The 12,864-nt window shown below is 36.3% G+C and overlaps 1 pseudogene; it reads right to left on the bottom strand.

Moving 5' to 3' along the window:
* Nucleotides 1-7,203: 7,203 nt before the first annotated feature.
* LOC102747945 (alcohol dehydrogenase class-3 pseudogene) overlaps nt 7,204-12,864 on the bottom strand; it is a 15,527-nt pseudogene continuing 9,866 nt past the window's right edge.

The following is a 12,864-nucleotide window of genomic DNA, read 5'->3' as shown; positions in this document are numbered from 1 at the left end:
GTCAGTTTGTCCTCTTCACTTACTCCTACTATGATACTTTTATAATGTGTCCAGTGTGTAACATTATATGATAATTTAAAAGATTCTATAAAGTAAGAAAGAGTTTATTTGCTACTACAAAATTCAAATGAGTATGAGCTTTTATTTGACTTCTAATAAAATTTGCTTTCTCATAGTGTTTATTGGATGTCTTCATTCATTCTTCATGGATAACAATCTCCCAGAGAAGCCATTATAATTCATCAGTGTGGTTAAAATGCTCACCTTTCTTTTCCAAAGAGTAAGTTTCTTGAGAACATTTATATTTCGTGACTTAAAAGAATTAATCTTACAAAGAAAAACAGCAATACGTGAACAACTATATAAACACAATTGTTGAAGTGTTTCTATAGAAAAACTATATGGGGAATATTCAGATTTAGCTATATAACTATTAGTCAAAATAAATTGTTTATTCATCAGAATATTATATTATTTATTGCTAAGATTAATGAGATATAATTCTCTGTATTTCAGCTTGTCAGTATCTTCAGAGAGTGACAAGAATTGCCCATTTTTGATTTTGAGTCAAGCAAATGTTATTTTGCATCTTGTTTAGAAACGAAAACATATGTTTGTAAGCACCAGGCATATTAGCCACCTTAATTTTGTTATAATGCTATCTCACCATCTTAAAAAAACATATCTCTCATTTCTTTAAAAGCCAATTATTTTCTCAGATATTATTTTTTAGAGCAATTTTAGATTAACAACAAAATTAAGAAGAAAGTACAGAACTATCCTGTATTATCCCTCTATGCACACGTGCATGGCCTCTCCCATTATCAGCATCATTCAGTAGAATGGTTCATTTGTTACCGAGGATGAACCTGCAGTGATGCATCATAATCACACAAAGTCCAAAGTGTAGCTGAGGTTTCACCCTTGGTGTTATAGAACTGTTTTTCAATCTCAATTTTATTAATGTAAAAAATATATACTCAGGTACATATTATACATTTCTTAAGCTTTTGTTATTTGTTAAATCATAAATTACAAATTATAATATCAAGCACTGTTACTATAAAGTTCTCACTAAGGTGAATAATTCCACTCATATTTCCAAATGACTTGATTTCTCATAGCCCTTAAAAGGACTACAAATGACAACCCAGGGTGGCAAGGTTAACAGTGAGAATTGAGTCAGGAGACAAAAACCAGAGAAGTTTGATGTAAACAATTACTATCTATTTGTAAGGGAAAGCCTACTAAGAGGAAAGGCTGCTAAGATAAGGAAAGTTATAAGAATACCTTAGAGTGAAAGGAGAGTACCCAAAGTAGTAATCACTGAGAAAGGTCTACTCTCTGCAGATGGCATTTAGATGTCATTGAAGACAGTGTGGATACACACAGATTCATGGCAGACATGCTCAGGGGATTAGCCTGGGACAGAGCAGCTGCACAGTCCACAGGCTGAACTTGGTGAGGATGGATCTCAGACTGTCACTGGCAGGCAGGAAGAATTCTCTGCCAGACTGTTAGGAGGCACAGAACAAAGGGCTGGAAGCTTTGACTGGGACTGGCCACAAAACTTGCTGGAGACTGAATACACAGGACTTCCTGGATGCATGCAGCAGGCAACCAAGCCACAGCGACCAAACACCCTGAAAACACCATGAAACCAGGAAGATGAGCCCTTTCTGCTGCAATGTCTCTCCATTGCCTTCTACTGACACAATTCAACTTCATGTGAGCTGACAAAGAAGAGAATTTATAGCACCTAGCTCCATTACCTGAAAACAGGGCACTGAGAGATCCATTTGGAGCTGAGAGTACTAAACGGTTAATAGGCACTCAGGGTCTGCGCATGCTGAGTCACTTGAGTGAGCCTTTGTTAATGACCTCAGCCAGGGCCTCCTTTGGCCCCTTGCTCAGGAAGGACGGTTGTTGGGGTAGTCCCCGTGGTTCTCTCAATGGCTGCATTCAGTAGTGCACCATTATTTATGTCAGTGGTTCCCAGCCTTTGTGCAATATGCTTTTCCCAACTTATGAACTGCACCCTTTATAGTCATGAAATTATGGGTGGTGTAAATGACCCAGTATAGATGATAGAAAAACGACATGCTTAGACAGACTTTAGAACAAAATGCTATCTTAAAAATCCTAATCTTTTCCCTAGGAATGGTGTTGTGTGTGAATGCAACGTGGCTTTTGATGGCTTCTGATGGACAGTTCTGTGCCAAAGGGGTGGAAGTGGCTGCCAAGGTCCTAAAGCTCAAGTTTCACACCTTAGCCATGGGCAAACATGCACTAAACATAATTAGCTGGAAGTTGAAGGGGTGGACTTACTATCTTTGGGCTTACAGGCCACTATCTTGGATGGCTTGCTTGGGTGCTGAGTTTGAAGACCTTTTCATATAAAGGTGTGAAGAGTTGGGACAGCTTACAAGGCCTGGAGCAAGTTTTAAGCCAAGGCAGACTTGTCAACCTGAAGATTTAGAGGGCATTTATGAGAGCAGCAATCCAGTTATGAGAGCAGATTACCAGTTGAAAGGCACCTGAATGGATGTTCATGGGATAGATCAAATTTTCAATTTCAATAAATTTTTATAAACAACAACAAAAAAACAGAAAAAACAGACACTTGGGGTTATCATGCAACAACCACAGGGTTGCTATAAAAGAGCCATTCACATCTGTCCCACGTCCCCAGAGAATGGAACCAACATCTCTCTTCTGAATCTGTTTTAGTGCAGCATTATTAATGATTAGGTTCATTTCCTGGCAAAGATTGGTATTTTGATTGGATAATAACCAATATTCTTTGATACATTTTCTTGTTTGTTTTTTTTTTCCTCACCTGGATTGCAGATAGTTTGGAAGATACCATGTTTTATTAAATTCTCCTTGTCCCTATTTTTGCCACTCTTCACTTCGATGCTTAGAAAAGTATTTTAATGGGAAAAAATGTTAAATGACAAAGAAAACAAGAATTAAAAGTATAATGATACTTGTGTGGGTCAAACAGCTGGATATTGACAGAATTTGGGAGAGCCTTTAGTAATTTGATAATTATTCAGAGATATTTCTACCCTAGTTCATTCACAAGAGGGAAAGAGCTTACATTTGATTATAACTTGCAAAATAACTTAGTATTTCATACACATTATCTCTTTGAACATAGCCTTGTTCTTTATATTCTCTATATTTATTCCCTAAACTCATATAGAGAAATTATATGAATATTCAAGATTAACTTCGTATAATATGTAAATAGCAGCTGTAACTAATAGCTAAAGTTGTGTTACAAACTGTCCAAGAATTTGTTGACATTTAAAAATAATTTAAAGGGCGCCTGGGGGGCTCAGTTTGTTAAGAGGCTGCCTTCGACTCTGCTTCTCTCTCTGCCCCTCCCCCTGCTTATGCACTCTCTCTTTCTCTCTCAAAAATAAATAAATAAAATCTTTTTAAAATTCTTTAAAAATAATTTAAATTTATTTCTCATTCAACCACTTATAGTTTGGGGGTGTTTCAGTTGATGTAAGTTGGGCATGTATGAACTTGACTCCAGACTACAGATTCAGTTTACATCTTTCTTATGTATTTTCTTCTTAGAGGACTGAGATACCTGGTATATGACCTTATATAACAGAGATCAATAGCTCTCAGAGAAGCCAGTAGATATGTGCTTTTTTTTTTAGTTAATATTTTAATTAATATTTTATTCTTTTAAGATTAATTCTTAATTCTTAATTAATTAATTAATTATTTTATTATGTTCAGTTAGACCATAGGGGAAGGGAGATATGTGCTTCTTAATGCCTGGGCCCTGAACTTGTAAGATGTCACTTTCTCACTCATGTTATATTGTGAAAAGAAGTCACATGACCAAACATGCCATTAATTGTCAGCAAAGTATACTCTTTTCAAAATGGTCAGATGGAAGAAATGTAGATCACTGAAATTTAACCTAATCTACTATAATAGCCTCGGGAATATTTTTCTCGTTATATTTTATGAGATAAGTTTGTTTGTAAAAAACAATATTGGAAAACAGTTTAAAAGCTTAGTTACTTTTCTAACTTCCCATCTAGTTTTTTTGTGTCCTTTATGCCAAATATTCTCAGAAGGTAGTTTTATTTAGTGGTAAACATCATCATATAGATGCTTTCACCAGGGTCCCTAATCAATGTAAAATGGGGAATAAGCAGTATGGGGTAAAGTTAAGGACATCACCAATGAAACCAGGTCACTTCTATGTAATTTCTGAATGCACACTCTTAGCCCTGTGACTTAGTTATAGAACTGCTCTGACTCGGGCTCCTCTCCTGGAAAATATGATAGAAATAGTGTTTGATTCATAGAGTTACTTGAAGATTATTTGAAATCACCTCTTGGCACATAAGTATTCACTAAATCTCAGTTGTTTTTACTTAAAAACTTTATGCTTCAGTTTCATTATCTGACATGAGGACCATAATTATAGCCACCTAATAGAGCTGATCTGAAGAATAAATAATTTAATGCCTAAAGATCCTTAAAATAAAGTGTAACCACATTGAGTTCTTGCTATATGTCCTCTTTTCATATTTTCATATTTTGCTTTTCTAATATTTAATAAACTCTGATTTCAAGAAGACCTGAAGTCTAAAACTTTGTCTTCCTCTTTTCACCTATCCAAATTTCTATTGTTTCAATATATTAGTTTAATGTGGCATCAAAAATATCATCTGATTTAACCAATCCAATCATATACATCAAAGATACTGCATTTTAAACAAGGTTTTTGAGAAATTCAGCAAATCATGTATGGACACCAAACAAGAGTAATTTTTTACTGTACATGCATTCCTATTTTGAAAATCAAGTCGTGATTACTGTTCCTTCTCTCAGTGATGAAGAACTCCTGTGTCCTCCCACAATGTGTTGTTTTGGACATATTTAAAGGCTATCTTTTTTTTGTATTGAAGAAATTTGAAAGGGCTTGTCAAGGTTTGATAAAATAGTGTGTTTGATTCCTAGATTTGCGGAACCTACAGGGTCCTAGGGGAAGAAGACACCAAAATGCCCTCTTCTTTCTAATGTTGGAGAATCCCATCCACAAGTATGTACTTTTCCTATTGAAAATGGAGAAATAAGAGAGAAGCTGCCTAATACATTCTGATGTGGAACACCTCCCAATTTTCTCCCAAAGTATTTTCTACATATCTAAACACGTTCATAAAAAAGTGCCTAAAGTCTTATACCTACCTATGAGGAGCCATGGGAATTATTTGGTAGAGTGAGCTTGGGTTAGGGGATCCACCAAAACCACTGGAGCTATATAAATATGGAACAATATTAGGAGGGTGTTAGTGAAAAGTGAATTCAGAATAGAAAGAGTCATGGAGAAGTCAGGGAAATGGTAGTTTTCTCTGTGTCTAACTTTCTGAGAATATACATTAGGTGTTCAACATAATGAATAGGCTTGTTTTTCTGGATCCCAGAGTTAAATAGTACTCATTTCAGTACTAAATTCAGAGGAAGATGGTGCCCTTTTAAAATTTACTGTTATTGGAACAGACCAGAAAGTGTGTTCTTTGCAGGCACTCAATTCCAGAGAGAATGCAAAAAGTACAGAGTTGTGTCTTTCCAATCTCGTGTACCAAGTTTACTAATGTAAAAATTTTGTTTCCTGGTAATTAATGAGTGTAAACTTGTGGATAAAATAAGACTTCAGCATTTAGAAAGTGTTGCTCTGTCCTACATTTTATGAGGCTCTTCCCTTAATTACAGCCTATGTTTCTTTGTGGTTCCTCCTAAGGCAACATGTAAATATCTACCTCTTGTCCCCCTCAAATGGTCTGGATTGGGTAAGAATAATAATGCAATCTCAGAGGAGAGCAAAAATAATTTTTAAAAGAGATCAATGTAATAACATCAAAAGTTATGACACATAAAATTAGGATCTTACAAGGAGAAGGAAACAATTGGCAGAAAATTATTTAAAGAAATAATGGCTGAAACTATTCCAAATTTGTTGAAAAACACAAAGTTAAATTCAGGAAGCCCAGCAAAACCCAAATAAGATAAATAAAAACCAAGTCATGAGTGGATGCATTAAACTCAAACTTCTGAAAGAGATAAAAAAAAAAAGATCTTGAAAGCAACCAGAGAATAACACCTATATGCCCAGAAACTCATGAGTAATGAAAATAAGAAATAATGGAATAGTCATCTCAAGGAAAAAAAAAACAACTGCCAACCCAGAATTCGATATCATTAATAGTGTCCCAGAATGAAGATAAATTAAGAGATTTTCAAACACTACTGGAAATATCCATCACCAACATGCCTACATTGCAAGAGGTGCTAAAAAAGGAAATTCTTCAGGGCTATGAGTAATAGTCTCACATAGAAAACTGGGCATTTAGGAAGGTAAGAAGAGCATGAGAAACTATAAATATCTGGGTAAATATGAAAGACAATCTTCTATTAATTTCTTTGCAGTATGCATGTCTACTCAAAGCAGAGTTTGCAACAGTGTCTTCCAGTGTTTGCAATGTATGTAGATTGTACTGCATATGATAACTACACCATAATGACTAGGGGAGATGATCAATAAACCTGTTTTGTACAAAATTTCTTAAGTTGTAGAAAATTAACTCTGACAAGACTATGAAAAGTTAAGAGTGTGTACTGTAATCTTTAGAACAATCACAATATGATGTAAACAGAGACAGCCTAGAAGCCAATATATTAATTGGAATGAAATTCTAAAAAATATTCAAATAACCCTGGAGAAGGCAGGCATAGAAGGCACAAAAACAAAACAAATTTTGAATCCAGAATAATTTAATTTTGAAATTAACACTTATGTAATATAAAAGACTAAAAATAATTAAGAAAATAATTCATCTACCCCAAACTCTTACTTTGTTTATTCTCACCATAAAGTATGTGTTGCCTGGATTAAGTTAGTATTCCTAGGGAGATTCAGCTTAGGTTGCCTTCCCCTGATATAGATGTAACATTTTCTGACAACAAAAAATGGGTTTAGAAATAGGACAGATGGTAACCACAGTTGTGGCGAGCACAGTGTTATGTACAAACTTGTCAAATCACTGTTTTACACCCAAAACTAATGTAACATTGTGTGTCAGTTATACTCAAATAACAAAAACAAACAAAAATCTTATGTTTGTTATTTTTAAATCTCCAAATGTGTAGTAGTGCATAAAATCATCAAAACACTAGTCTTTCATCCACATAGTCACCATCATCATCATTGTCATAATCATCATCTTCATAATAAAACAAGATTCCTCACCCTTAGGGTTTATTATGTGCAAAATTATTTTCTCAGAGCCCAGAGATCATTGTCTCCAAAGACAATGGCAGATCTAATAATATCTGAAAAAAGGAAAATATCCCTGACTTAACCTTTTTGGGGTGACTGTGATTTTTAAATGCTAATTGTTCATTTTGCTAGATATACGATCTTAACATTTTTGGAAGAAGTCTTCTTTAAACAGTTAAATGTGATAAGTACATTTACATATCAGGGATAAAATGAACCTCTAATATTATCTCCTCTTAGATATGTTGCCTTTTTTGCAAAGTTTAGAAATGTAAAATGTTTTCAACTTAACTGACCAGGTCATACTTGAAGTACTTTACTTGCACATTCAGAATCCATGGATTGTCCTTTTCCTTTTGATCTCTATATGTCGGGACCCTTGATAATACATTGAGTATGAGGCATTTCTAATGACATAACTTCTACATTCCACTGGATTTACAATTTTAGTCCTGACACTGGCTGTTTTGATTGCTTTTGGTTTGGGAAATATTTAGACTTAAGAAATCTGTGTCCTAAGGAAGATTTTTGTACTCTCCCACAAGTTTTGTAACTGGAATAGTCATCTTCAGCAAACTCCTCAACTGAAAGCAATACTGATGCTTATAGGGGCGCCTGGGTGGCTCACTTGATTAAGTGCCTTCAGCTCAGGTCATGATCCCAGGGTCCTGGGATGGAGCCCTGTGTTGTCAGGTTCCCTGCTCAGCAGGGAGTCTGCTTCTCCCTCTGCCCCTCCGCTTGCTCTCTCACTCTCTCTCTCTCTCTTAAATAAATAAATAAAGCCTTTAAAAATATACTGAGACTTCCAGTGTAGTCTAGAGACATGATAAGTCCTCCATGTATTCCTGACAATGTCTTATAATTCCCCAATATTAGATCTCATTACAACAACAAAAATTATATCTGCAGCAAGAGAACTTTATGTCTTACTTATACCATATGCCTCTCACCCAGATCACCTTCACCCCTGAATGAAGGTTTATTAAGTAGCCTCTATCTGGAACAACACTGGTTCTTGTGTCAGAGAGAAAGGAGCTACAGAAAGCCTTGAACTTGCCTCCTAGCATTTCATCTCAGAAGTGCCCAACTTGAGCTCAACAGAGAGAAGATATTTAATCCTCTCATCAGCTTAAAGGTAACAGGTAATTGAAAACTTGGATGCTTAGGACTATTGCCAGAGAAGGATTTAAATGCCTTCATTAAATTCTTTATTTTTACTTTAAGATGATCTAGGCTATGTGGCCTTTTTTGAAACATAGTAAAATAAAAATCAATAGATTTTGCCCTGTTCTTATGACTCTAAGAGAAAGGCACTCAGGAATGTGATTTTTGGCATAAGAGATGCCAGACTGTATGCTAAGTGTGCTGAAGAGGGTTGTGTACGACCAGTATGACCAGCTGAAGGAGGAAGGCAAATCCCATAAGGCAGAATATACAATATCCTCATACTCTGTCCAGCAACATGGCTCCTCCCACAGTTTCAATATTGCCAGAAGTAAACTTCTTTGTATGTTATCTAATTGGATTAACAAAGTAATACAAATACGATTTTATGACAAAAATATTGCTCAATTTTAATGGATATCAATCATCAATATAAATAGACAAATAAAGATTACTAAACTTTTAAAGAAAAAATCAGCAAATGATCAGAACTCTCAACAGAAAATTAATTGATCAAAGACAAAATTTCCAAATAAAAGTAATCAGACTTCCAAGAATGATCTTGAGAAAATGATAGCTTTTGTGTATATAGTTAAATCTCTCTTCATCTCAACTGGTGCTGCTCTGGCAAAAAACAAAAAAAAAACAAAAACAAAAACAAAAACAGAATGTGGCACCTGGGTGACTCAGAAGGTTCAATGGGAAACTCTTGATTTTGGCTCAGGTTATGACCCCAGCGTCCTAGGATCAAACACTGCCTCTACTACAAGCTCAGAGGGGAATCTGCTTGAGGATTCTCTCTCCTTCTCCCTCTGCTCCTTCCCCTCTGCTCGCCCTCTCTCTCTCTCTCCCCCTCACTCTTTCTCTAAAATAAACAAATATTAAAAAAATAAAAACTAGAATAAGCAGCAGGGTAATGATTGAAGAGTTTACATCTGAATCCCCCTCCCCTCAGAAATATTCAGCATAAATAAGAAACAGAGAATAAAAAACAAGGCATGGGGGAAGGGAAATGTCCTTAAAACCATCAGGAAGATTGGATATTTTGTGATGATTATGATGAAACTTGAAACAGTCAAAACATAGCATAATGTATAAACAAGTCAAATCACTAAGTTGCATGCCTGAAACTAATGTAACATTGTCAACTATTCTAAAATTTAGAAAAAGGGGGGGTGCACCTGGGTGGCTCAGTCGGTTAAGTGTCTGCCTTTGACTTAGGTCATGATCCCAGGGTCCTGGGATCAAGTCCCTCTTTGGGCTCTCTGCTCAGTGGGGAGCTTGTTTCTCCCTCTCCCTCTGCTTCCTCTGCTTGTGCTCTCTTTCTATGTCAAATAAATAAGTAGAACCTAAAAAAAAATAATAAAAATAAAAATAATTAACTAATTTTTTAAAAAGGAATATTAAAAAAAGGCATTTATATAAAAAATCTATGGAGTAAAGAATAGATTAGAAACATTTAGGTACATTAAGGAGGGCACATGATGTAATGAGCACTGGGTATTATATAAGACTGATGATTCATTGACCTCTACCTCTGAAATCAATAATACATTATATGTTAATTAATTGAATTTAAGTTTAAAAAAAATAAAGACTTGATTAAGCCTTTTCCAACTGAAAGTGTATTTTTACTGAGGACATTCATAGCTATACTTTGCAACTGAGATTTAAATAAAGACTATTTTTCTTTCTCAAACAAACAAACAAAAAGAAACATTTAGGGAGAAAGTAAGTCAACTGAAAGACTAATTGAAGACAAGAGAAAAGAAGGTAGAAACTATGAAAGCTTCTCAGACATGAAGGATAACATTTGAAGTTTAGATTGGAACAATAGGGAAAATGCAGATAAGCAATACTGGAAGAGAGCACACATGATTGTAGTCAGGATTGATACCACATCTGAGGAAGCATACTTGATTGATGCACACACATTCAAGAAGCACAGTTCATCACTATCAGAAAAGATACATTTAGGGGAGGAGGAGCAAGATGGTGGAGGAGTAAGAGACCTAAATTTCATCTGGTCCCAGGAATTCAGCTAGATAGGTATCAGACCATTCTGAACACCTATGAACTCAACAGTAGATCAAAGAAAAGACTAGCAGCAACTTTCTGAACAGAAAAGTGGCCACATTTTAGAAGATTGGATGTGCAGAGAAGTGAATCCGAGGCGATATTCAGGAAGATAGACAGCAGGGGGGAGGGAGCCTCCATCAGCCGCTACCAGCAAGTGATAGAGCAGCGGGGCACAAAATCAGAACTTTTAGAAGTCTGCTCCACTCAGGGACATCACTCCAGTGGCTAAGCGGGGGATAGAACCCTCACTGGGACAGTGTGGCCTCAGGACCCTCGGGGTCACAGAAAGACCCGGGGTGCCTGAGTGTGGCAGAGCTCCCAGGTATCAGAGTGGGGAAGCCAGCTACAAAGACAGAGCCAAGGGGCAGGCTCTCAGCTTGGGGTTGCCATAAACCATGATCTGCAGTACAGTCAGGCCACTGCTCCTCCAGCAGGGACCCAACAAGTGGCAGATCCAGGGAGACTCCCCTTCCTTCCCTGGGAGGAGTGGAGCGAGAGCACACCATGGGAATCACTGGGTTTGGAGACTCCAAACGGGTAGAGTGCCAGAGATAGAAATGCTCAGTCACAGGCCGGGGGAGCACGGAGTATGGCCGAAAACCCGGGAGACAGGAGTGATTGACTGCTTTTCTCTGGGGGCACACTGAGGAGTGGGGCCCCAAGCTCTCGGCTCCTCCAGGGTGGAGATTGGGAGGCTGTCATTTTCACTCTTATCCTCCAAAACTGAACAGAAAGCTTGCAGGGAACAAAAGCTCCCGAGAGCAAATCCCAGCAGATTACTAAGCCCGACCCAGCAAGGGCAGGACAATTCCTCCTCCGGCAAAGACATTTGAGAACCATGGCAACTGGCCCTCCCCCAGAAGATCAGCAAGAACAGCCAGCCAAGACCAAGTTTACCGATCAATGAGAATGGCAGAACGCCAGCACCAGGGTAACACAGCACATAGAATTCATGGCTTTTTTCCCATGATTCTTTATTCTTTCAAAGTTAATTTTTTAAATTTTCTTTTTCTATATTTTTTTTGAATTTTTCTTTTTCCCTTTTTCAACCAACATCCTATCAATCCCTTTTTTAAAAATCTTTTTTATTTTTCATTTTTTGTGTCATATTCCATCCCTTCATAGTAGCTAACCTTATTTTTGGTATATATATAAGTTGTTCTCTCTTTAAAATTTTGGGATATAGTTTCTTCTAACAGACCAAAATATACCCTAAATCACTAGTGTATGGCTTTTTCCTAGTTTCCTGCCTGATCACATTCTCTCCCTTATTTTTTTTAATTTTTCTTCTTTTTTCTTTTCAACCAACTTCTTATCTTAACAATTCCTTTTATAAAATCTTTTATAATTTTCACCTTTACAGTCACATTCCATCCCTTCATCATATTTACCCATATTTTTGTACATATATAAGTTTTTCTTTCTTTAAAATTTTGGGAGGCACTTTCTTCTAACAGACCAAAATATGCCCAAAATCTAGTGTGTGGCACTGATTTATTCACTAGTCTGATCATATTTGATCATATTTTATTATTTATCTTTTACTTTTTCTTTTTTTTTTCCCTTTTTCTTACTTTCCCTTTCTTTTCCCCCGGTTTCAAGTCTCTTCTGATTTGTTTAGTGTATATTTTCTGGGGACATTGATACCCTGTTAGCATTTTGTTCTCTCATTCATCCTTTCTCCTATGGACAAAATGACAAGATGGAAAAACTCACCTCAAAAAAAAGAACAAGAGGCAGTACCGACTGCCAGAGACCTATCAATATGGACAATAATAAGAAGTTGGAACTAGAGTTCAGAATGACGATTATAAAGATAATAGCTGGGCTTGAAAAAGCATGGAAGATACTAGAGAAACTCTTTATGGAGAAATGAAAGAACTAAAATCTAACCAAGTTGAAATCAAAAAGGCTATTAATGAGGTGCAATCAAAAATGGAGGCTCTAACTGCTAAGATAAATGAGGCAGAAGAGAGAATTAATGATACAGAAGACCAAATGATGGAAAATAAAGACTGAGAAAAAGAGAGATAAACAACTACTGGATCATGAGGACATAATTTGAGAGATAAGTGATACCATAAGTTGAAACAATATTAGAATAATTGGGATCCCAGAAGAAGAAGAAAGAGAGAAAAGGGCAGAAGGTATATTGGAGCAAATTATAGCAGAGAACTTCCCTAATTTGGGGAAGGAAACAGCCATCAAAATCCAGGAGGCACAGAAAACCCCTCTCAAAATCAATAAAAATAGGTCAACACCCTGACATCTAATAGTAAAACTTACGAGTCTCAGAGACAAAG

Source organism: Leptonychotes weddellii, chromosome 5, assembly GCF_054177405.1.
Source record: "Leptonychotes weddellii isolate Sample4059 chromosome 5, ASM5417740v2, whole genome shotgun sequence".
Taxonomy (NCBI): domain Eukaryota; kingdom Metazoa; phylum Chordata; class Mammalia; order Carnivora; family Phocidae; genus Leptonychotes; species Leptonychotes weddellii.
The sequence above is the reverse complement of the archived record's forward strand: the minus strand, read 5'-3'. Positions and strand labels throughout refer to the sequence as shown.